General features: G+C 42.2%; 1 protein-coding gene across 9 annotated transcripts in view; it reads right to left on the reverse strand.

Moving 5' to 3' along the window:
- Positions 1 to 26,067, reverse strand: part of cadpsa (Ca2+-dependent activator protein for secretion a) — a 279,926-nt gene that overhangs the window by 11,480 nt on the left and 242,379 nt on the right. The gene's annotated exons all lie outside the window — the stretch shown is intronic.

Genomic DNA, 26,067 nt, shown 5'->3' on the forward strand with positions numbered 1-26,067 from the left:
AGGCTGTGCACTCTGGTCCTAGACTCACCCACTACTGGAAAAATCCTCTTCACATCCACTCCATCCAGGCCTTTCATTGTTTTTAGGTTTTACTACTGTTCATGTTCATGCTGTACATGCCACTCATTTATCACGTGCCAGAGGCTACACGCTACAAAATCCAAAGCAGAGAATCCATTCCATCAAATTGTGTTAAAGATACTGCAACTCCCACTCCTGCACCAATCCACCTTCTATTCTCGTCAAACTGCCATTAATTGCACCTTTGATAAGTAAAGCGTGTTTACTCAGTGTAAGGAAACAATACAGAAACCCACAGTGGGGAAACAGGAAATACTCCTGGCAATCTTAGCAGCACCAACCAAGGCACTTGCATCACATGACTGAGTTAGCTGGCATAGCGTTCCCTGTTAAAAGGGAAATGAAATAATATAACACCATTCCACATTATAGACACCTGCACTGACCCTGACTAACCAATCCAATTTGATTTCACAGGCAGGTTGAGTTCTGGGCAGGATGTGCTATGACTTTGTGTCAAAGTTGAATTAGGGACTACATGTTCAGTTTCTTACACACAGATTAGGTTAAAAACAGTGTACGTGGTACAGAAGTGTGAAGCCGCACACCTCCAGATTCAAGGGCAGTTTCTTCCCAGCTGTTATCAGGCAACTGAACCATCCTATCACCAACTAGAGAGCAGTCCTGACCCACCCACCTACCTCATTGGAGACCTTTGGACTATCTTTAATCCGACTTTATTTCATCTTGCACTAAATGTTATTCCCTTTATCCTGTGTCTCTACGCTGTGAACAGCATGAATGTAATCATGTCAAGTCACTCTGCTGGCTGGATAGCACGCAACACAAATGCTTTTCAGTATACCATGGTTCACCTGACAATAAATGAAACTAAACTAACTAAACAAACCCAAACTATGAAAATGGTTGGGACGAACACAGTAGGAAACAATCCACGGTGATTTTAATCACCTATCAGACAATGTGGTCAAGTTATTTTTTATTGTGAAAGACTGGTTTGCGATTAGCAGCTCAAAAAAATAATCAACTGGTTTCTGTAAAGTTGTCCCATGAAGTCTGACCAATGCAATGAAGAATGGAGTTATTGAATTAAAAGTTAATTTATATTGAAATATTTTCCTTGCACTACCATTCTAATATGCAATAAACCAAAATCTAACAAGTACCCTATATATATATATATACTTTTATTTTACATATTCAGAGATCAAAATGAGGTAGATGATAGCTCAGAACCTATGATGTTTTATATAAACCAGTTTTCACTCTTTACTGAAGACTATATGTATATACATATGTATATATACATATGTATATATATGTGTGTATATGTGTGTGTGTGTGTGTGTGTATATATAGTCTTCAGGAAAGAGTGAAAACTGGTTTATATAAAACATCATATGTTCTGATATATATATATATACACAGATACACACATATATATATACATATGTATATATATGTGTAATATGTGTGTGTGTGTGTGTGTGTGTGTGTATATACTGTATATATATATATAGTCTTCAGTAAAGAGTGAAAACTGGTTTATCTAAAACATCATAGGTTCTGAGCTATCATCTACCTCATTTTGATCTCTGAATATGTAAAATAAAAGTCGATTTGAATAAATCTGCAAGCGGCATACTGATTATGGCATTCGTTTGTGAAAATGAGGAGAAGGAAGCACTGGGTTCCTGTGTTCTCAGGGAACTGGTGTTATTACACTTACACAGCAACATCTGCAACCTTGTTCTGCAGCCAGACTTGAAAGGCTGCCTGACCTCCTGATTCAGCCGTGCCTGCTCTCTGCCATCAACCTTGAGTTCACACTCATATTTTACATGTTACAGGAAGCCGCAACTCACTCCAGGGGTGCTGCAAACATAATGCATCGAGCCAGATGCAGCGGCACAGCTTAATGCACCTGAAGGAGTTCTGCTTCTTATTCACAACGTACGATGCCGGTGACTCTAGGTCACCGCGGCTTTTTTTACACAGTCTCAAAGAAGGGGAATAAATAGCGAGAATTGTACCCGGGCTGAATTCTTAGAGGGGAAGTGGAGGGATTACAAGCAACCTGTGACTCTGCCTCTTTCTGCCTTTTGCAAGTGATTGTGTGTGTGTGTGCATGCTACAGAACAGATTGGGGCTGGTATAAAGGCTTGGGACTGTACTAGAGCACCCCGCTGGGCCCCAGCTGTGCTTGCAATTAGCAGGAGGCATGAAATGATTGTTATTGTGGTGGCTGACAGCAATGTGAAGTGACAAGTTTTGTGGGGGGGGGGGGGGGGGGGGGGGGGGAGTTGCTCCAGTGTGGAGGTACTGCTTTTTTTTTTGCAAAACTATTTAAAAAGTGAGGGTAAAGAAATGCGGTCTCGTCAATGCTATCCTGTGTTGGTTGATCACATGGATTTATCACGGCGAGGGCTATATATGGCTCACTTTTTGTCCTCCCCTCTCTGTCTCTCTCTCTCGGAGGGTTTTCATGAGTTGAGGCTTTTCATTGCACTATTCAGCAGCAAACCTGGCCGTTTGCCTCAAATTAGCAAGAGGCCTGTAGTTAACGGATGGAGATTAGGCTTAGAAAATGACACAGCAGGTGCCTGTGGAGAAGATTTCGGGGGTTGAGAAGTCTTTAAATCTGACTACATCACATTATATACTTCCGACAAAAGAACATAGTAATCCTACCTGCTTGCTTTAACCACTGTTGTTTGTCTATTATTACATGCTTTTTTGCTCATCAGAGGAAAACTATTGGCAATACTGCTCAATTACCATAGAAACCCACACCAGTGACCCTTGGTTTCAGAACTTTCTTACCCAGCTGAAGGCAATCCGAGCAGTTCAAATCTACTTAAACCTGTGATAAATAATGCACCAGCAAAGGCCAGGGCCGGTTTAATTTTTTCTCACTCAGCCCAGAGATTTGCATTGGATAGCTGAATGGGGCATCTTGAGATAATCTCCAGAACCAAGGTGTCGGAGAAATGGTGAAGGATTCAAACCCCCTGTAATTGCCTCATTGACAAAGTGCAAGCAGCTTTACAGCAGAATAAGGGGGTTACAAATAAAAAAATTGTTCGAAAGACAGCATTCTAAATTGGGAACGGTTTGATGGCTGGCTCAGGCTGAAGCGGGCTGTTTCGTTTGCGATATCAAAGCGAGCGGTTTTTGCTGAAGTATTTCAACAAGGCAGCATTGTATACACAATCCCAAGCCCTAAATAAATAAAGCACACCATGCATCCATCTACTGGGGTTATTTGCCACGTAGGTACGAAGTTTAAAAAAAGGAAGGGTGCAAAGGGGACTGAAGAATGGTCTGGACCCGAAACGTCACCCGTTCCAGCATTTTGTGTCTACCTTCGTGCAAAAGGGAGCACGCAACAAAAGCTTTTCACTGTACCTCGCTACACGTGACAACAAACTAAACTGAACTGAACTGACTCGTTCAGAAGTGCCGTTTTGCGTTACCAGACGGATGAGAAGGGCAAAATGTGCTCGATATGAATTGGGGCCTTTTGGGAATTCTCAGTGATTAATTTAATTGTTACAGTGGCTCAAACGGTGAAGATGTTTCTTTTGAAAGACTTTTTTTTTGTGGGTTTAAAAACTGCTTTTTTTCTCTGCATTTGCTCGTGGTAGTTTTTGTGAAAATGCTGCTATTTTCAGTGGTTTCACACACAGCAATGTAGTGCCAATCAGGCTCTCTGAAGTGCCATTGTGAAAGGTGATTTACTGCACACGAGGCAAATGCATTTTTAAAATAGTTTCTGCAGGAACTCAATGTGCAAATATAAAGTGGGTAGGGAGGGAGGGGAGAGAGGGGGAGAGGGGGGGAGGGGGGAGGAGGGAGGAGGGAGGGAGGGAGGCAGAAGAGAGGGAGGGAGGGGAAGAGAGGAGGGAGGGGAGGGAGGAAGGGGAGAGGAAGGGAAGGAGAGGGAGGGGGACGGAGAAGGGAGAGAGGAAGGGGAGAGAGGAGGAGGGGGAGAGAGGAAGGAGAGGGGGAAGGGAGAGAGGAAGGGGAGAGAGGAGGAGGGGGAGAGAGGAGGGGAGAGGGAGGAGAGAGGAAGGGAGGGGGGGGAGAGGAAGGGAGAGAGAGGGGGGAGAGAGAGGGAGGGGGGGGAGAGGGGAGAGAGAGGAAGGGAGGGAGGGAGAGAGATAGAGAGAGAGAGAGGAAGGAGGGAGAGGGAGAGAGAGGGAGGGAGAGAGAGAGAGGGGGATAGGAAGGGGAGGGCAATCTCTCTTATTCCATCTGCATCAAATACACAATTAAAAAAATTGCCAGCTAGTACTCTAAACATATTAACTACTTGATCATTTCTCAATTACATTTTAAATGTAAAATACTTTCTCCACTGATTTCAGCTGAGTGCCAGTGTGGTCTCCAAAGTCACATTTTGTATCATTATTCCATTGCAATATTCCTTACAAGGCACAAACACAACCAAAACAACAGGCTTAAAACACACTGGATTGTTAACTGATCTCTCTGATGGTACAACCCAAAGCCAGGTTCCCGTAGTAACATTTGAAATCAAACTCGATAAAACTCAAATTGCCTCTCCTAAAAATAATCGGGAGGTGTGCATATTCCACACAAATTTTAAAAAATGCGATGATTGCATGAGGTCTGACATTATTCACCTACATCACCCTAATGTTTCCCCCTTTTGCAACTTAACGTATTTATAATTGGAAATATTTTTCCGGCAGTATACTTGGTTAAATATCAGAAATAAATCCTAGCAGACAAATAGTCTAAACATTATTAGTATTGTTGAAGCATTGCAATGTAAGGAGGCGTTTAAAACTAGTAGCAAGAAAACACACAAAAATGTATATAGTTTTGTATTCAGGTTTAAGACAGAAGTAAAACTTTCCCCCAAAAACTTGTTTGAGGGGCAGAACTTCAATGAAGCATGTGTAGTGTCAGTCTCCACAGCAAATGAAATTAAATAAGGGGACCAAGCACTCAAGATTCACACTGTGCATCTTAATAGAAAAAACCTCCTAAGTTGAATAGCTTGCCTTTTGGGACCAATTTGTCTCTTTTCACTCTTTATTTCTCCCTTTATACTGACAGATGCACAAAGGCGGAACCGCACTGCGCAGCTCATCTACATGCACCAGGAGCAGCTGTCACTTTTGTCGAGCAAGTTAATCAAACAAATGCCACCATATCCTGCTTTGTACGAGGGGAAAAAAAACCTCCACACACACACACACTATGGGGATACACACTGCACGCACAGAGCAGTCCATTGCTGAGCGGAGCCCTTGTTTCTTAAAATAAATCGCTGTCAGATGAATCTTTTCTTCTTTCCAGCAGGTATTATGAAACAAACACATTCAATATGATAGTTGAATTTTAAAGACTGTGTCTCCTTGGACTCATTTCCCTGCGCCAGACTGTTTGGTGATGAAGATAGCCATGCTTACTGACATTAGCTGATTTCTTTGAGAAAGAAACAATGAAACTCATTGTGCATGCTCTTCAACCTACTCCAATTCAAAATTGAGGTTTGTCGGCTACCTGGCAAAAGATTTGCTAATTAAATGGGAACTTAATTCTGCACAAAGCGAAATCCTTTATTAAATAGGTGTATCACAACAGAATGTGCTTGGATAGAGTGTTGCGGACACATTCTGAAAGCTCTCACCCTATTTATATTATTGGATCTGGATCAATTTTCATTTGAGAACATAAAAAAATAACAGGAGTTAGTCATATGCTTCCTTTAGCCCACTTTGTTCTTCAGTAAGATTATGGTGATCCCACACCTCCAGTTCTTTAGAGACGTGAGGAACTGCAGATGCTGGTTTATTAAAAAAAACACCCACACAAAATGCTGGACTAACTCAGCGGGTCAGGCAGCATCTCTGGAGAACATGGATAGGTGACGTTCCGGGTTGGAACTTGAGTTCTTCTCCTGTCACAATCTAATGTTGCTTAAGTTTCTCTGTAACCTAAAACCTATCCAACTCTCTCTCGATTATACTCAATGGCTGGGATCTATAGTTATATGAAGACCTCCAAAGGAAGACACAAGGAACTGCAGATGCTGGAAGTTGAGAAAATTGCAAAGTACTGGAGGAACTCAGCAGGTCGGGCAGCGCCTGGGGTGGGAATGGATAGGTGACATTTCGGGTCAGGAACCTTCTTTAGACTCGAATACCTGACCCAAAATATTGCCTTCCATTCCCTCCGCAGAAACCTGACCCACTGGTGCATCTTGGACTTTGTGTTCCCTTCCAAATAAATAAAGGTCCACCTTATCTCGGTCCGAGATAGCTGGCATGTTCTCCCTCATCCTCATCCTGCAATCCCCCAGCTGATGAAGTGGCTTGCAAGCCCACCTTGTACAATGAGTTTGTGGGACCCCAAGGTCAGTGGGAGTAATAGACAGCATTGTTGGGCCAACCATCACCTCACTGATCCAGTGATGTTGCCAGGGCAACAGGTCTTTTAAGGCCAAGATAAGACTATATTTTTTAACAACTTTGCCATGGTGGCTCAGCGGTAGAGTTGCCGCCTTACAGCGCCAGAGCCCATGACATCGGTGGCGGGGAAGATGCTGGAGTCAATTATAAAAGATGAAATAGCGGCACATTTGGATAGCAGTAACAGGATCGGTCCAAGTCAGCATGGATTTACGAAGGGGAAATCGTGCTTAACTAATCTGGAAATTTTTGAGGATGTAACTAGGAAAATTGACAAAGGATAGCCAGTAGTTGTAGTGTACCTGGACTTTCAGAAAGCATTTGATAAGGCCCCACATAGGAGAGTAGTGGTCAAAATTAGAGCACATGGTATTTGGGGTAGGGTGCTGACATGGATAGAAATTGGTTGGCAGACAGGAAACAAAGAGTAGGGATTAACGGGTCCCTTTCAGAATGACAGGCAGTGACTAGTGGGGTACCGCAAGGCTCGGTGCTGGGTGCTGTCATATGTATAGAATGGAGCGGCTGCGCTTGTATACTCTGGAATTTACAATATACATTAATGATTTAGATGAGGGGATTCAAAGTAACATTAGCAAATTTGCAGATGACACAAAGCTGGGTGGCAGTGTGAACTGTGAAGAGGATGCTATGAGGATGCAGGGTGACTTGGACAGGTTGGGTGAGTGGGCAGATTCATGGCAGATGCAGTTTAATGTTGATAAATGTGAGGTTAAATACATTGCAAATACAGGAAGGCAGATTACTATCTAAATAGTGTCAAGTTGGGGAAAGGGGAAGTACACGGGATCTGGGGGTTCCTTGTTCATCCTTCAATGAAAGTAAGCATGCAGGTACAGCAGGCAGTGAAGAAAGCCAGTTGGCCTTCATAACAAGAGGAGTTGAGTATAGGAGCAAAGCGGTCATTCTGCAGTTGTACAGGGCCCCAGTGAGACCACATCTGGAGTATTGTGTGCAGTTTTGCAGCAGGAAACATGTTAACTATGTTGGGGGAGTCCAGAACCAGGGGCCACAGTTTAAGAATAAGAGGTAAGCCATTTAGAGCGGAGATGAGGAAAAACTTTTTTACACAGAGAGTTATGTGAGTGTGGAATTCTCTGCCTCAGAGGGCGATGGAGGCTGGTTCTCTTGATGCTTTCAAGAGAGAGCTAGACAGAGCTCTTAAAGTTCGTGGAGTCAAGGGATATGGGGGAAAAGGCAGGAACGGGATACTGATTGTGGATGATCAGCCATGATCACATTGAATGGCGGTGCTGGCTCGAGGGGCCGAATGGCCTACTCCTGCACCTATTGTCTATCGTCCCTGTGACCACGTGGGTTTTCTCCGAGATCTTCGGTTCCTCCCACACTCCAATGACGCACAGGTTGTAGGTTAATGACTTGGTATAAATGTTAATTGTCCCTAGTGTGTGTAGGATAGTGTTGGTGTGCGGGGATAGCTGGTCGGCATGGACTCTGTGGGCCGAAGGGCCTGTTTCTGTGCTGTAAGGCTGAACTAAACATGATATGAAAGCTCCAAGATGGCGCTGGAAAGATGGTGACTCTTGGTGTACTCCCTCAGAAGAGACCCACTTGTGTTTTAACACTACAGCCATTGCTCTCTTTCACTTATGTACGGTTGTGCTTATGCTTACGGTTGGGCAGAGTAATAACTTTACTGGATTGTATGTAAAAAAAAAAAACAAAAGTATTTCGCTGTGTCCAAGTACATGTGACAATAAACTAGTACTAAAAAAAGTCCATCTGCACTAAGCCCCTGTCCCACTGTACGAGGTAATTCACGAGTTCTCCCGAGTTTTCCCCTGATTCGAACTCGGAGAATGTCCGTAGTGGGTCCGTAGGAGTTCGTGGATGTCTTGTAGCGGCTCGTACGAGTAAAAAGTAACAATTTTTTTCATCACGAGTATTTATTTACTCGTGGGCATTTTTTTACATGGATGAAAAAATGGCACGAGTTTAGTGGATGTCCTGAGTACCTACCGTGAGCATAACGAGCCGCTACGAGACATCCACAAACTCCTACGGACCTTCTACGGACATTCTCCGAGTTAGAATCAGGGGAAAACTCGGGAGAACTTGTGAATTACCTCATACAGTCGGACAGGGGCTTTAACAGTCTGGGAAATTGATAAAATGTTCGTTTTGGCCAAGAAGTGATACCTTATAGTGTGGCATTTTAAGAAATGTCACACTACTGCCTGCAATTGTGTAAAAGCAGCTTATCAGCAATCAATGTGTTGTGCATATTGGAAGGGATTTAATTTTTGTTTTAGATTAGTTTTTAAGTTTTAGGGAAACAGAATGGAAACTGGCCCTTCGGCCCACCGAGTCCATGCTGACCATCAATCGATTACCCGTTCGCACTAGTTCTATGTTATCCCACGTTCTCATCCAATCCCTGCACATCAAGCCCAATTTTACAGAGGCCAATTAACCTGCAAACGTGCATGAAGTTGGGATGTGGGAGGAAGCAGGAGCACCCGGAGTTTAGAAGGATGATGGGATATCTTATAGAAACAAATAAAATTATAAAAGGACTGGACAAGCTAGATGCAGAAAAAATGTTCCCAATGTTGGGCGAGTCCAGAACCAGGGGCCACAGTCTCAGAATAAAGGGGAGGTCATTTAAGACTGAGGTGAGAAAATACTTTTTCACCCAGAGAGTTGTGAATTTGTGGAATTCCCTGCCACATAGGGCAGTGGAGGCCAAATCATTGGATGGATTTAAGAGAGAGTTAGATAGAGCTCTAGGGGCTGGTGGAATCAAGGGATATGGGGAGAAGGCAGGCACGGGTTATTGATAGGGGACGATCAGCCATGATCACAATGAATGCCATTGGTCTCCTCCTGCACCTATTTTTTTATGTTTCTACGTAACGTGAAGAACTTGCAAAGTCTAAATTGGCCTCTGTAAAAATTATCCCTAATTTGAAAGTGGAATAACATAGTACTAATGCCAATGGATGATCGATGGTCGGGGTTGACTCGGTGGCCCAAAGGTGTAGTAAAGGCCAGACTGAAGGGTATTCTGAAGAGGAGTCTCAATCGAAACGTCGTTTATTCCTTTTCTCCACTCCAGAGATGCTGCCCTGACCAGATGAGTTACTCCAGTATTTTGTGTCTAACTTCGGTGGACCAAAGGGCCTGTTTCCTTGCTATACCTTTAAAATAAACTCCACAGCACCTGAGGTTAGGATCGAACCGGGGTCTCTGGCGCTCTGAGACAACGGCTGTATCACTGTGCCACCCAGTTGACATTCTTGATGGTTCAATTTCCAGCCTTTCATGGAAAAAAAGCCTTTACTACTGAAACGCCCATGAACTGAGAATGAGCAGGGTTCATGAAATCATAAGTGCTAGGAGCAGAATTGGACCATTCGGCCCATCAGTTACTCTGCCATTTAATCATGGCTGATCTAACTCGCCCTCCGAACCCCATTCTCCTGCCTTCTCCCCATAACCCCTGACACCCGTATTAATCAGGAATCTATCTATCTCTGCCTTAAAGGGAGGAGAATAAAACCTATTCCTTGGCGCAGTGGCATTCAACACCGCACCATTTACAACATTTGCTGCTTACAAGAGCTCCGCTCATTCAAGAGAGCCTTTAGTGACTTGGCAGAGGGAACAAGCGGTGAATCACAGATAACTGGCACAGGGTCAGAGTCAAGCTGAAGTAGGCTGGCTGCCGTTGAGAGTAGAATATTTTATCTTCACACAATCTTATCGCAAGGCACAGCCACAGAAGGTTTCAAGGACAAAGATACTCTTGATATTTCTGATTTACAACTCAGAGGGGCATGGAATTTTTTCTGGGTTTCACCAGTAATATTGGGTGTCAGTATCCCTCACTTTGCAAGAACAAATCTTACAATTTGACTGCACAATGTATACATGCCTGACTCCATGAGGAACCTGCCTGTCGTAACAGTGGAAAATGAGCATTCAAATGCTGTGTGCTTTTTTCCCACAGTGACTACACCAGAGTGTTTTTGTACCTCTTCTATTAATAAAAACTGCATGAAGGCAACGTGCGTAGTGGGAATGATATTTTAAGAAATGCCACACGACACACTCAATTGTGTCTGCTTTCTCAGTTGGAACCTGCTTCCAGTGTTCATGTTAATGTATGCTGCTGAATGCTCAAATTAGGTGTCTGTTGTTGACTTGATAGAAATATAACAGCCAATTTTATAAATCCACAATCCTGGCAGGGATTTTATTCCAACCTAGGGTATATACACTGGGAAATTGATGGATGGAGACCTATGAGGATGTTTGTCACTAACAGGTAAAATATTGTAGATCAAGGGACTGCAAATGCAACGGGTACAAACTGGAAATTTATAGATAGAGATTTGGGAAGGATATTTGTTCCTGCTATCAAGTAACTGAACCATCCTCTCACCAACTAGAAAGCATCCCTGACCTCCCATCTACCTCGTTGGAAATCTTCAAACTCTTTTTAATCGGACCTTATCTTGCGCTAAACATGAATCCCTTTATCCTGTATCTGTACACTGTGGATGAATTGATTATAATCAATTGATGGCATGCAACAAAAAGCTTTGCATTGTATCTCGGTACTCATGACAATAATAAACTAAACTGCGAACATGTGAAATATTCTAGGCACAAGGAACTGCAGACGCTGGTTTACAAAAGAAAAATATACAATGTGCCGGAGGAAGGCAGTGGGTCAGGCAGCATCTGTGGAGGGAATGGACAGGTGTCCTCCTGCGGTTTGCATATTGCTCAGGATTCCAGCATCTGCAGGTCTTTCTCTCTCTTCTTGGCACAGTTAGTGGGTCAGCCAGCATCTGTGGCAATGAGAGGTGCCATACTTCCAGGTGTTTTAAGAAGTGAATCATCCCTGTTCACTTCCAATCAAGGGTGTGCAGGGACCCCTGATGCGCTGGAGTTGTGCATTGGGGCCCTTTGATGGGACTTACTGTAGTGGGAGGGGGAGAAAGCTGGAAAAGGGAGGTTGGCTTGGACAGAGACAAGTGATAGGTGGATAAAGGTGGGGATGGAGGGTTGATCAGCAGGTGGGCAAATATTCCTAGTACTTATAATTGGCTTTCATCTTCAACATTGAGTTTAGCAATTTCAGATAATTACACAATTTCACAGATGTAAATGATCAGTGAAGCTTTTTAGTGTTACATTTCATTAAACCCGTGCTGCTAATGTAGACAAACTCAAGACTCTTAAGCTGCCTCTGTATCTACATGATCTACATTAAACACAGGTACCACTGTGCAAGTCTGTAGGTTCCCCCATCAATGTGGTCAGTGTGTTGCAATTTGGGCGCTGTATGTGTGGAGTTTGCACGTTTTCTCTATAACCACGTGGGTTTCCTCCAGGTGCTCCGGTTTCCTTCCACGTCCCAATGGAAAAAGAACACTGGGTTTTGTAGGTTGATCATCCTCCGTAAGTCGCCCCTTGTGTGTAGGGAATGTGTGCACAAGTGGGATAATATAGAACAGGGGCGTTCGATGAGTTCCCCCAGCACTTTGTTTTTTGCTCAAGATTCCAGCATCTGCAGTCTGTTGTGTCTCTGCTAAAAGTTTGACGTCTGCATGCAAAATTGTTGGTTCAGACTTTGCTGAGATTTGCCATTTGCTTCCATGCGTACCTGCCAGCTTCTCTCAACACAAGTCCTGGCAAGTTTCCGGACTACTACATGAGTGCCGAACCCTGAACGAACTGGCTGATATTTTCCAGGATTTGCATTGCGGAATCTGCCAGGTTAGAAGTGGGCTGAGATCCATGAGCCCATTCATTTAAATGGGAATTGTAGGGCTGGGAGAGTGGAGAGAAGGTAAGATGCTTATACTCCGAGTTCCTAGTTTCGCAAGTGTTTTTAGTTTATATATTTTCAAATTTTTAATCAATGTTAACTTATTTTCAACTTGGAAGCATTTTTTTTTTAAATGGACAGATGGTAAAGAATGCTGTGAGGCTTTATTATCTGTCCAGTGTTTTCTGCGGAGTCGTGAGGCAGGGCTGGTTCTGGACAATATATCCCCTCGCACTGCCATCTGATTACATTGTCTGAGCTCCAGTGGACATAGAGAGCCACTTCCATCACCCCGAGTTTAGTTTAGGGATACATCGCGTAAACAGGGCCTTCAGGTCACCGAGTCCACAACAACCAACGATCCCCGCACACTAACACTATCCTGCACACACCAGTGGCCATTTACAATTAAACCAAGCCAATTTTTGGAGTGTGTGTGGAAACCGGAGCATCCGGAGAAAATCCACTCAGGACACGGGGAGATCGTGCAAACTCCATACAGAAAGCACTTGTAGACGGTATCGAACCCGGGCCCCCGGCGCTGTAATGGGTCCGCCCCACTTAGGCGATTTTTCAGGTGACTGCCAGTCGAGTGTCAAAACGCCGGCAGTCGCTAGAAAAACTGGCGACTGGAATGGCGCTGTCAGAGTGGAACACACACACACACATCGCTTCCTTCACCAGCTCGTTATGCAGGCGGGGGACGGGCTAGCGGGGGGAGCGCTGTCTGAGTGAAATTCACACGGTGCAAAACCAATGTGATACAGACACGCACCCCAATGAACAGGAAGGTTGGCGCTGTAATTAAGATGATGAAAGCACAATGTACGGGATGGGTCACTTAAGTCCATTAAAGGGGGGGGGGGGGGGGAGGTGGAAGAGGGGGGTTGAAGGAGTGGAGCCAACTTTTAAGAAGCCAGAGATACACGGCTGTGAAGCTCGGCGGACATTAACATTACCGGTCGGTTATCCTTGGTTCTGAAAACTACTGCTTACGTTATTTTCCCCCAATGAACCAATGAAATTCACCGGTCTGCACCGGCTACAACCTACGAGAACCTTTGACAACCTTCGACCTCCTGCAGATCCACTTCCACTGCACCTACGGCACGAGAATTCTCGCTACTGTCCAAGGCTAAGTTTTCAACGTGCTGAAAAATTTGCGGCGACCATAATGAGGCCGCGACTAGTCCCCAGAATGCGGGAACTCCTCACGACCATGAAGGCGACTCCCCGGCAACCACCCGCGAACACGTGTCGCCCACATAGTCTCCTGCAGTCACCTAAAAAGTCACCTAAGTGGGACAGGCCCGTAAGGCAGCAACTCTACCACTGCTCCACCGTGCCAACCCTACCTACTCCTACCTTCAGAAGCCTGAAATCTATGACCACCAGGCTCAAGAATAGCTTCTTCCCACCAACCATCAGGCTCTTGAACACTACTTACTAACCTCGACTATGAACTTCTAAGGGTTGCCTTTAAGTTTAGTATAATGCCATGTGTACTGAGGAACAGTGAAAAGCTTTCTAGTGTGCTATCCAGATGGCGGAAAGACTATACATAATTACAATCAGGCCATGATACTGTACAAATACATGCTAAAGGGAATAATATTCAGTGCAAGGTAAAGTCTGTTTAAAGATAGTCAGAGGATCTCCAGGGTCCGAGTTATAGAGTTACACAGCATGGAAATAAGCCCAACCTGCTCATGCTGACCAAGATGCCCCATCTACACTCGTCCCACCTACATGCTTTTGGCCCATATTCCTCCAATATTTTCCCATATTCCAAGTATTTTGGTTGAACTGATGCCTTTTGAGTTTTTTTGCACTAGTATTGGGGTTATTAATTGATTGAATTTATTACATATTATCTGTATGTTTCGTGTTTACACACCAGTTTTACCGCTGTAAGAATTTCATTGTTCTGCTGTTGGTACCTATGATACTTTAACATTCTTGATTCCCGTGGCCTTTGCATTCGCACGATCAAGTATAGGGCAGCACAGAGGTGGCACCGCTGCCTCAATAGCGCTAAAGGCAGTGGTTCGATACTGACCTCTGGTGCTGAATGTGTGGAGTTTGCACGTTCTCCCTGTGACTGTGTGTGTGTGTGTGTGTGTGTGTGTGTGTGTGTGTGTGTGCGTGCGTGTGTGTTGCTTCCCAAATCTCAAAGACATGCTGGATTGTCGGTTAATTGTCCTCTATAAAGTTGTCCCTAGTGTGTAGCTAGTGCATGCAAAAGTGGGATAATGTAGAATGGGATGGTCGACTCGGAAAGCCATATGATCTTTGTTAAAGAAATATGATTTATTAATAAAGGATCACAGGATTTAACACTGCTGAAATACAGATATTTGAACTAAGTTCTATTGAGTAAGATTCTTGAAGCAAGGGGAAAGTTTAGTTATAAAAGAAAAACTCCCTCTGAGTTCCCTTTGCAATGGAGGTGAAAGAAGAAAGACATATGGGGTGAAATCATACAGGGTGTGCCACGTGTTGTGTTAATTGTTGGTGATGAATACAAATTTATCCTCTTTGAATGTGAAAGCCAGGATATATTTTAGAATCTTGGTGCGGAGCTAAAGTTGGAGAGTTATGGCCTGTGAGAAATAACACCCACCGCTCCACACCATATTTCCCATCTAAAAATAGAATAGGAGGAATGGAGTGAAGAAAAGGATTGTTGAACAGAAAGGATGAGTAGGGGACAGAGAAGGCAAAGAGGAGTGAAACGGATAGGGAACGGCAGGGCGGCACGTTGGCACGGCTGGAGGAGCTGTTGCCACACCGTGTCAGAGACCCGGGTTTGATCCTGAACTTGGATGCTGCCTGTGTGGAGTTTGCATTTTTCTCCCGGTGACCGCGTGGGTTTCCTCTGGGTGCTCTGGTTTCAAGTTCAAGTTCAAGTTTGCGTTTATTGTCACTTAACCAACTTTGGTACCGTGAAATTTGAGTTGCCATACTAAGTGAAAAATCGTTCCGACTTGCGTTCTCGGAAAAATCTTTTTTTAAATTGCGGGACAATTTAATCGCTGGAATAAAATAAAATAGCGACTTCTAACGCCGTCAACGGGACGGATCTCACGTAGGGGTCAAAACATAAGGTAAGTCGTATATTTTACATATAAACTTGCTTCGCAGGATGACTTTAATCAAAATTTCCTTGGCGAAAATGTGATTATGGCCCCATATGAACCGGCAGTGTTTTTCCTGCCGATATGGGGTTCAAATTTATTGCAACCGCAACGTTCCAATCAATCGCGTTCCACAAAAACCCATTCGCAAGATGATTTAATTGGCCATTAATTTACGGGAATTAAACATTAAATTCCTTCCATTTGGCCTATAAATTCATGACAATGAGATTTAAAAATCATGTTATATTGTGAATTCTTGTGTGAATGTTATTTAGACACTTAGGCTGAATTTTGTAATTAGCTACAATTAGGTAACTAACTAATTATATGCTTTAATTTCAGGTTATCCAAGTAAGATTGTTTCATATTTGTTTCAGAATGCTTCAATCTATAATAACTGAAAATTTATTTCAGTTCTCTTAATTTTTAAGAAAGTTATGGGCTTTTGACTGTCTTCAATCACAGCTTTTGTGTTAAGTCAATGGAAAAGCAATAGGGAACAAGATGCTAATTTCCGAGTGTGAACATTTTGTAACATTGCTACCGAATGAACTACTCCTGCACCTATTGTTTATTGTCTATGGTCTATAATGCTGACAAGGAATTTAACAACTCAAAGTTATTTAATGTCATTAAAATTGGCAGAATTGAAAATAGAAACAATTGTTGGAACAGAGATGACTGGAATTTTGGAGATGGTCAAAAGAGATTTTACCAACATCCTGCTTAAGATTCAAGATCAAGATTATTTAATTGTCATTTGGACCCCTGGATTGGTCAAAACGAAATCGTTTCTCTACATTACAAACAAATAGACCCAAGACACAACATAATTTACATAAACATCCATCACATCGCTGTGATGGAAGGCCAAAAAAAATTCTCTCCACTGCAATTAAAAATAGAAACGATGTCAGAGTTCAAAGTCCAAAGTCAAGCCCCCGGTGGCGAAGATTTTGGCCATTAAAGCCACGCAAAAGCGAGGTCGCACCAGAATGTTAGAGCCCCCAGGGATTAGAGGGTATTACTACAAGGAGAGGTCAGACAAAGTTGGATTGTTTTATCTGGAGCGTCGGAGGCTGAGGGGAGATCTGAAAGAAGTCTTAAAAGGTACGAGAGGCATAGATAAGGATAAACGGCCATAACCTTTTTCTCAGGGAGGAAGTGTCAAAGACTAGAGGCTGTAGTTTTAATGTGGGTGGGGAAAATTCTAAAGGAGATGTGTGGGGCAAGTTATTTTTTACACAGAGTGGGTGGGTTTGTAGTACGGGCTGCCAGGGGAGGGATATATGATAGGGGTATTTAAGAGGCTTTTAGATAGGGACACAGATATGCGGAGAACAGAGGGATCACGCACAGGCAGAGATGATTAGTTTAACTTGGCATCATAATTGGTGTCGATATTATGGGCTGAAGGGCCTGTTCTGTGAGATGAGCAATCATGAGTCGTTATCAATTTGGTTTTCAATTAAAAAAAAATTCTAAAAGAATCTCTGGGCTTGACAATGACGTACATCATTATCAAACAGTCTGCCGATATTTATTGAGAGGCTTTACACCTAAATGTGGTCCATGGGTGTTGATGGAGAAGGTTAAATTGTCTTAAGAAGTATGAAAATAATAGAGATAGATACAAAATGCTGGCGTAACTCAGCGGAACAGGTAGCATCTCTGGATGGAAGGAATGGGTGACGATTCGGGTCGAGGCCAGTCTTCAGACTGAGGGTCAGGGGAGTGGGTGACACGGAGATATGGAAGGGTAAGGTGTGAAAATGAGAGATCAAAGGGGATGCGGATCAGGGAAAAGGTAGAATAGATCATGGTTAGCTGGGGGAAGGTGACAACAAGGTATATAAAGATAACATTTAAAAGCTACTATAAAAAAAATCAAAGCAATGACTTAATTCATATGCATTAGCAGAATGGAGGTAAAATTGTATTTCTGTTGTGTATGTATATTGATATTATTTCAGTTGTTGACACTTTGGCAATGAGCCTAATCACCCTGTGATTAAATACTTACTAAACCAATGGGACCTACAATATCTAGTAACGGTTAAGGTCAAGGCATATGGAGGGACAAAATCAATGGCCATCTAATCCCCCAAAGGCAGATTAAGTGCATCATTGACCTATCTAATCTATGTATCATCTCCAGTCAAATTTGAGAATCTGTCTGTTGCAAACTGGCACCTTGCCTGCAAGAAAACTATCTTGCAGATCATAGCAGCGAATCTGATGAAAGCTAAAGAGATGGCTTTTGATCTGTAATCAAGGAGGCTGCTAGGTTTAAGCAGATGAGGTTCAGTTTAGCCCAGCTGTTTAGATCCTTATCTCTACACAGGCTGTTCTAGTGACTACATGAGGCAAAAATAAATTAATTTTTGTATTACCTCGATAGCCTTAAAATCTTTCTAATATGATCTGACCCGTTTCAGATTACTGTTTTGTAGAGCTTTACCACAGTATATTCCAATATTCCCTTTTGCTTCTTTATGAAATGAAAATCCATTGTCTGCCTAAGACGTGTCATTTAACGGAGCATTGTTTTATGTGATTTCCCAAATCAAGAATGTTTCTTTTAATCTAAATATGGAACAAAAGAAAATGATACATTCAACATCGGTATCTCTGGTTGATGACTTACTGTTAAAATAAACTGAGCACAATTTAGACTGAAGAAAATATAGAGTTTGTGCCCATTCACAGTATTTGTGCCAGTGTAACATTTCTCTTTGGTGTCTATGGTGTTAATGACATTTATTGGAATCTTGCAAAATAGGACCTTGTGGCCCATCTAGTCATTCGTAAAAATGGACACAAAGTGTTGCAGTAACTCAGCGGGTCAGGCAGCATCTTGGAGTCTGACAAGAGTTCCGACCTGAAACGTCACCGGAAACATGCGACTAGAAACAAGGGCGGCACGGTGGCGCAGCGGTAGAGTTGCTGTCTTACAGCGCCAGAGACCCGGGTTCGATCCTGACCTCGGCTGCTGTCTGCACGGAGTTTGTACGTTTGTGCGATCTCCCCGTGAACCTGTGCGGGTTTTCTTCGGGAGCTCCGGTTTCTTCCCGCACTCGAAATACGTACTGCTTTACAGGCTGATTGGCTTGGTAAAATTGTAACTCGTTCCTAGTGTGTGTAAGATTTTGTTAGTGTGCATGGATAGCTGGTCAGTGTGGACCCAGTGGGCTGAAGGGCCTGTTTCCACGCTGTATCTCTAAACTAAACTAAATCACCTATCTTTTTTTATCAGAGATGCTGCCTGACCAGCTGAGTTACTCCATCACTTTGTGTCTCCCTTCATATCCATGTACCTCCCCATACGTCTCTTAAATGCCACCATCGTATCTGAATTCTGCCATTTAACCTATCTATCTAACTTCAGACCAGAGATTTAGATGTCAACATTTCCATTTTGTGGGAGATAAAAGAAAATGTCACTCACCCTGGTGAGAAAGAATTAGTTGCCTCTTCCGTGTGAAGTACCGTGAACTTTCCAATATCAGGTGCTGAAGTTGCAGCATCAGTAGATGATGATCTGGCGACTGGTAGTTGTGGGCAAAGAACTATTCTCTTTCCTTGATCGGTTCCAATCCTCAAATGTTATGTTTTGCCAGGCGAAGTGGAGAGTGATTTGGTGGAGTTGGATTCTTTTAACCAAATCAATTGGAGATTTACGTTAAAGAATCGACACAGGGCTGTGTGACCAGATCCATTAAAAGAGACAGGGCATTCCAGATGGACAATTTTTAATGTGGTTCAGTTTAGTTTTGGTTTGGAGACACAGCATGGAAACAGGCCCTTCGGCCCGAAGAGTTCATCGATCACCTATTCACACTAGTTCTATGTTATCCCACTTTGCCCCTCCTCACCTTAAGGCTATGCCCCCTCGGCTGCAACATATCCACCCTGGGGAAAAGGTTCTCCCTCTCAACCCTATCTATGCCTCTGGTCATTTTGTATATGTCCGTCAGGCCTTCCCTCAGCCGACACTATAGAATCAATCCAAGTTCGTGCAAACTCTCCTTACAGCTAATGCCATCTAATCCAGGCAACATTCTGGTAAACCTCTTCAGCACCCACTCTAAAGCCTCCACATCCTTGCTGACTCAGGCAAACATTGAAGCCTGCTGCACACACCCACACTCTCCAGCAAAGACCACAGTTTAGGGCCTGTCTGCTACGTACAAAATCTCAGGGAATAATGGGGAGGGGGGGAAATTGAACGTGGATATAATGTAAATATTCTAGACAATGACATGTTGATACAGTAGAAGGCATGCAAAGATACCAAATTTTGTTTGTAAATTTATGAATAAAGCGTTTTTGAATGGAAGAATCCGTCAAGGGGCGGCACGGTGGCGCAGTGGTAGAGTGGCTGCCGTACAGTGCCAGAGACCCAGGTTCAATCCTGACTACGGGAGCTGTCTGGACGGAGTTTTTTCCTGTGACTGTGTGGGTTTTCTCCGGGTGTTCCGGTTTCCTCCCACACTCCAAAGACCAACAGGTTTGTAGATTAATTGGCTTCGGTAAAAGTAGTAAATTGCCCCTCGTGTGTAGGATAGTGTTAAGCCCCTGTCCCACTTAGGAGACCTAAACGGCAACCTCTGGTGACCTTGCCCGCTACCCAAAAAAAAATCAAGGTCGAGGTGACCTGCAACCTCCTACCACCTCCCACGCATATGTTGAAAACCTTCCTCGACTATGAAGAAAACCGGCTTCGACTAGACCTGCGACTAAAAAATTATCGATTTTTAAAACGGCAACCTATTTTTAGTCGAGGCCGGTTTTAATCATGATGAAAAAATAGCAGCAACCTAGATGAAGCCTCGACCACGCGGATACCACTTTCGACCATTAGGGAGAGTGACCAAAACCTCCGGCGACCTCATGGAAACCTTGGGTGGCGTGCAAGGTGACCAGAGGTTGCTGTTTAAGTCTCCTAAGTGGGACAGGTGTTTAGTGTGCGGGGTGATGAGTGGTTTGCGAGGGCCATAGGGGCTGTTTCTACACTATATCTCTAAAGTCCAAATGTCTAAGTGTTCTGCAAATTGGACAAATACATTTTACAAACTTTGGAAGACATTATTTGACATTGCTTCCTACATATTGATCCTTTCTGATGCCTCTGTATATATATGTGACCATAACATAAAGTGCATCACAAATCATTTCCGGCTAAATTACGGCAATGTGTTTCTAATGTTACCAGTTACTTGTTATGTAATGTGAACATATAGAACACAGAAAGTCCCAGCTACAGGCCAAGAACAAACCCTTCGGCCCACAATGTCTGTGCCGAACATGATGCCAAGATAAACTAATCTCCACCGCCTGCATGAGATCCATATCCTTCCCTTCCCTTCCCATCCACTTGCCTATCTAAAAGCCTCTTAAATGCCACTATTGTACCCGACTCCACCTCCATCCCTGGCAGCACGTTCCAGGCACTTATTGCCATTGGTGTGAATAAATATTTCCTGCACATCTCCTTTAAACTTTGCCCCTCTCACCTTAAAGCCATAAATTCTTTCCACACAAACAAAAACTTGTGAAAGGGCATGATAATAATAATTACATTGTCAGATCTCGAAGGGTTAATGGCATGGTCAATATTGCTGCATCATTGGAAAAGTGAATGCACTTAGTTCAGTTTCTATAGCTAAAATTTCAGACAATTGAATTTTGCCACAAATTGTAACGAAACACTAAGATTTTCGAAGGAAATAAATCCGTATCATTTTGTACTTCTCATGCAATTCAAACCAAACACAAGTACAACGCAAATCACATTCAGGACACAATCCTCTATAACTGGAACAGAAACTAGTATATGGAGAGTTTTAAATGGAACTCTACGTACAAATCTGATCCTATAACAATTATTTAACAAAGTTGTCATACTTACGGACATCACGGGTGTAATTCTGCCACATGTCTCTTCCCACTTACATTATTTTTCAGCCAACAAACTGCACACTAAAGTGAAACACTGTCAAACACAATAATAAGTTGTATTTTACAGCTTTTCGTTTCAAACCTGTTGCATAATAGAAGCTCTTTCAAAGTGCAACCTCAGATAAATGCTTCAGGTTTGTCGCAAGGTTAAGTAATTCTGCACGAAGGAAGTGGCAAATTCTAGGAACAGCTTTAAAATAAAATGATTGATGCAAATATTTGTAATGAGTTCACTGCTTCTTGGGTTCTGTGCTCATCAGTCGACCTCATGCCGCCATAAGGTTTAAATAACAGAATTGTTACTTGTGGGTGGAGCACCAAGGCAAATTCCTTGTATGTGAATACTTGGCCGATAAATTTACTTACTTACTTACTTACGTCAATATCCAATGAAATTATTTTGGTATCTGTTTCTTGCTACAAGCTCTTGATGGAAGCAGTATTATGCTCCTTGGCTTGAAGAGATTTTATCAGAGCTTCTTCTCAATTCCGATCCAAAGTACGTTCTAATCCGCAGACTGGTGTTGGATTAGGAAGCTATCTGCTTAAGTATTCAAATGCTCACATTAACAGTGTCAAATCAGATGGGATACAAATTTAACCCAAACCAGCATGTTTACCACTTGTGAGAACAGGTTAAATTATCTTGCTGTATTTGCATGCCTGAAAATTCCTACATGCCTTGCAATTCAACCTTGAACTGTGGGCATTCACTCAAATGATTCTTCCAAAACGCTGGATGGATTTACAGCTCAAATTTCTGATTGCGTTACCCCAAGCAGGATATACAACGGGAATTAAATATGTAGGCTGTTGATTGATTCAGTCAAACTCCTATTAATATTCTATGTTCGTATAAAATACTGCTTCAAATGAATGTATATGTACACATAATCTATGGTGCACTTCAACAATATGTTCAATACTATCTACTGCTTTCCAAAACAGTAATAGAACTGTCCTATTTCTAAAGCAAATTGAAATCAATAAGTGGTTTCTACCACTCTAAATACAATGTCATAAAGAAATTGAGATGCGATAATATTCCAAAGTTGACTTAGTCGCCTAATTTCCTTCTCAAAGGAGATTAAAATAAAGAACATGGAAAGTAATATTAGAATCCACATAATCTCCTGAAAGTATGGATATCTGAACAGCCCGATGCAGCAAAATTATATCCAATAACGCAACACTGTATACTTATGGATTGTTTCTGCTCATGTGCATTTATATAAAAAGTCGTGGCATGATTAAATGAATTTATGAATTCCAAATTAAAATTTAAGTTCTCAAAGGATTTACCCCAACCATTTTTAAGTAGTTGACAATTTAAAACATGGAGTATTAATAAAGTAAATAACTAAGGTAAACTCTGAAAGTGGCAGGGAATGGAGAACAGAAATAACAACGAAGGAAAAAGAACTGGGAATCTGTAATAACTTAACGTTCCCAGAACTCGGTCACAGTTCCTACCTAAGGTACACAAAAATGCTGGAGAAACTCAGCGGGTGCAGCAGCATCTATGGAGCGAAGGAAATAGGTGACTGAAGAAGGGTTTCGGTCCGAAACGTCACCCATTTCCTTCGCTCCATAGATGCTGCTGCACCCGCGGAGTTTCTCCAGCATTTTTGTGTACCTTCGATTTTCCAGCATCTGCAGTTCCTTCTTGAACATAGTTCCTACCTGGCTGGTTTAATGAGCAGTGAAACTAGAGGTAGTTCGGTATCATTCTGACTGATAATTCTTACTAACATTCAACGTACTAACTTCATCAGTGACATTCACAAATGAAGTGATTCTTGTAACTATCACTGTATGTCATGTTGTTACTTGTGGGCAGAGCACCAAGGCAAATTCCTTGTATGTGAATACTTGGCCAATAAACCTACTTACTTACTTACTTATATTACGGTAAGTAACTCTATGTAGGTCACTGTTCCCAAACCACCATTACCTCCGTTAAACTTGCTTCAAGATGACAGAATGTGTCAGGATTCACATTGGTACTTTGTCCAATTTATTTCAATTGTAGGTATAGTTTTAGCTTAATTTCACTCAACTTGGAATATAAGCAAGGACAATTTAATCATAACCTGAAACCAGTTGACGTTTGTTAAACACTTGAGCTATGTGCAGGAAACAGTATTCTGACAATACGATGGAAGCTGGAAAAAAAAGTCATTATCAGTTGCTACTTAACACAAATTTATATTTTAAAACGAATATACTGTTATTTTGCTTGCATATATCCATAGTGAACTGCAAGAAAAGAATAACACTTCCTTTAGCTTTGCTCCCAATTGGAAAGATTTACGATTGATATTTTCAATTGGTCAGATACCATCTTCAAAGAGAAATATTTTGAAGACATTTTTATTTTGTTAATACAGCTTTTTGCCTTCAATCCATCAGAATGGCTCATCATTTAGCTCTGTCCATTGCTTAATTTAATTTTCATGCAATGAAGGTTTGTATCTTCATTAAAATGTATGCAAGCAAATAGAGTGCATCAAAATGTTGCACACAAATAATTTATTTGACATTTATAACAGTTCGGCAGTAATCCAAAACACAATAGATGACTGGGGACAACAAAGTATTAGTGCTACCCTCTTAAAAACGTTGATCTAGATTTGCCACCATTCAGCAGTATTTGCTGGTTGTCGACCAAAATACAATTTATTTTGGTGGCACATCAACTGAGATACAATGGGTAGCAATTGTCCTGATTGCCCTTGGATTAAGGTATTCTGAAGTCTAAGCCAAGCGTATGGGAATGTGGTAAGGCAGAAACTCTGAAAATCTCTGATTGAGATTCCTGAACTTGGTTGGAGAATATGGAGGCACAAGGAACTGCAATGCTGGAATCTGGTGCAAAAAAAACCATAAACTGCTGGAAGAACTCAACAGCTCCAGCAGCATCTGTGGAAGCAAAGAGATGGTTGATATTTTGTGTCGAGGCAACAGTCCTGTGTTCTTCCAACAGTTTATTACTTTGCTCAATTGCAGTGTAAGCATTTATCTCTCAAAGGAACTCAAAAAATGCTGTTCCATTATCCTTTTCTTTGAGTTTTACCTGTTCCCCTACACATCATCGCCTCTCAGCAGGGAGGATGGTAAAGTGATTAGGATCAGCCCTGCCCCGCAGAAGCTAAACCTTTTTCACACTGAGACGCTGTGCCAATGGTGGAATTAATGGATAAGTATGTGACTGAGGACCGCCCAGCTGGCTGGCAACTGGTAAATGGTAAGGACTCAACGGGGTGTGGGGAATGGACAGAACAAAGTTAAAAAAAAAATTTTTAAAGATGCAATCAGGAAGTTTATTGCAACACAATTGAGGAAAACGACACACCATCGAGACATTAGACAGAATCAGCCAATGTAACAATTGACTCATCAGTGAATTCTTTGGCCATCAGTTTCGCTTGTCAACCAAAACTGGCAACTCCAAAGGTCATAGAATATGAGTCATTTGGTTGGTTTGATCTTGTCTTCAATGTCTACCAAATGGATGATCTTTCCCCCATTTCTTACAACCTTTTCAGTCCCCTGTTAGACATCCATGCATAGAGCATTGAGTGTTCCTGGCGCGCTTTATGCATGTATGAAACTATCTAGTCGATGCGGGCCACGATAGTAGATGCACACAGAAAGATTATTCGACTGAAAATCGTGCCACTTGATACAATGTGACAAAACCCTGATTGCGAGAGATAAGTTTCATTTCAATTTATCAGAAACTGGATGAAAGGGGAAAGATGGAAAGTGATCAGAGAAGAACAAAGGATAGGAAGGAAGGAGTTTTGTCAACCGAAACAAGACGTCTGACAGAGTCTTATGAAAGCATATGAGCAAGATTAACAGAATGACACACTACCAGAATACAGAGCCCTCAATTAAATTTTTTTTTTTTTACAAAACAATGCCACTTGCACGAGAAACTGAAATAAATGAAAACATTTTAGCTTACAACTTTAAAAATACAACACAATACTTTGGTGGAAAGTCCACTTGTGAAAAAGATTTCCTTTAAATCTACACTTGGCTAAAATCTCACCAAATACATCAGCCCTAAAAACGAATAGAAAAGGGTTATAAAAATAAATTAAAATCTATTGTAAACATTGCAAATACAAAATAAAAGAAAGCTTTGCTGTACCAAGCAGTACAATGGACAAAACATCTAAACATCCCACAACTATTCTAACTCAACGCCAGAATGCAGTGAATTTCACGAATACATCTGTCAGTGCTGTTGCAAGTATGACACAGCAAACACAGTTTACAAATTCCCAATGTTAAAAAAAAAAGAAGATATTTTTTGACATTTACTGCATGGAAGTGTCTATCGTGAGAGTTCATGGCAAACAAGAAGTTTCCATTCTAGGGATCCATTACGGTATTCTATATGTTTTCTACAAAAAGTGTATGTTTCCTTGTGAGTACCTAATAGTTTCAGAGACCATAAAAGCAGCAACTATTTTTTTAGATCCTGTGTGGAGTGTGAAGAATACTGTTCAAAACCTCTTGCAAAAGGTGCTCTGGAAGGGGTGGCACGTTGGCGCAGCGGTGGAGTTGCTGCCTTACAGCGCCAGAAAACCTGGGTTCGCTCCTGACTACGGGCACTGTCTGCACATTCTCCCTGTGATCA

Source organism: Leucoraja erinacea, chromosome 16 (assembly GCF_028641065.1).
Source record: "Leucoraja erinacea ecotype New England chromosome 16, Leri_hhj_1, whole genome shotgun sequence".
In the NCBI taxonomy this organism is placed as follows: domain Eukaryota; kingdom Metazoa; phylum Chordata; class Chondrichthyes; order Rajiformes; family Rajidae; genus Leucoraja; species Leucoraja erinaceus.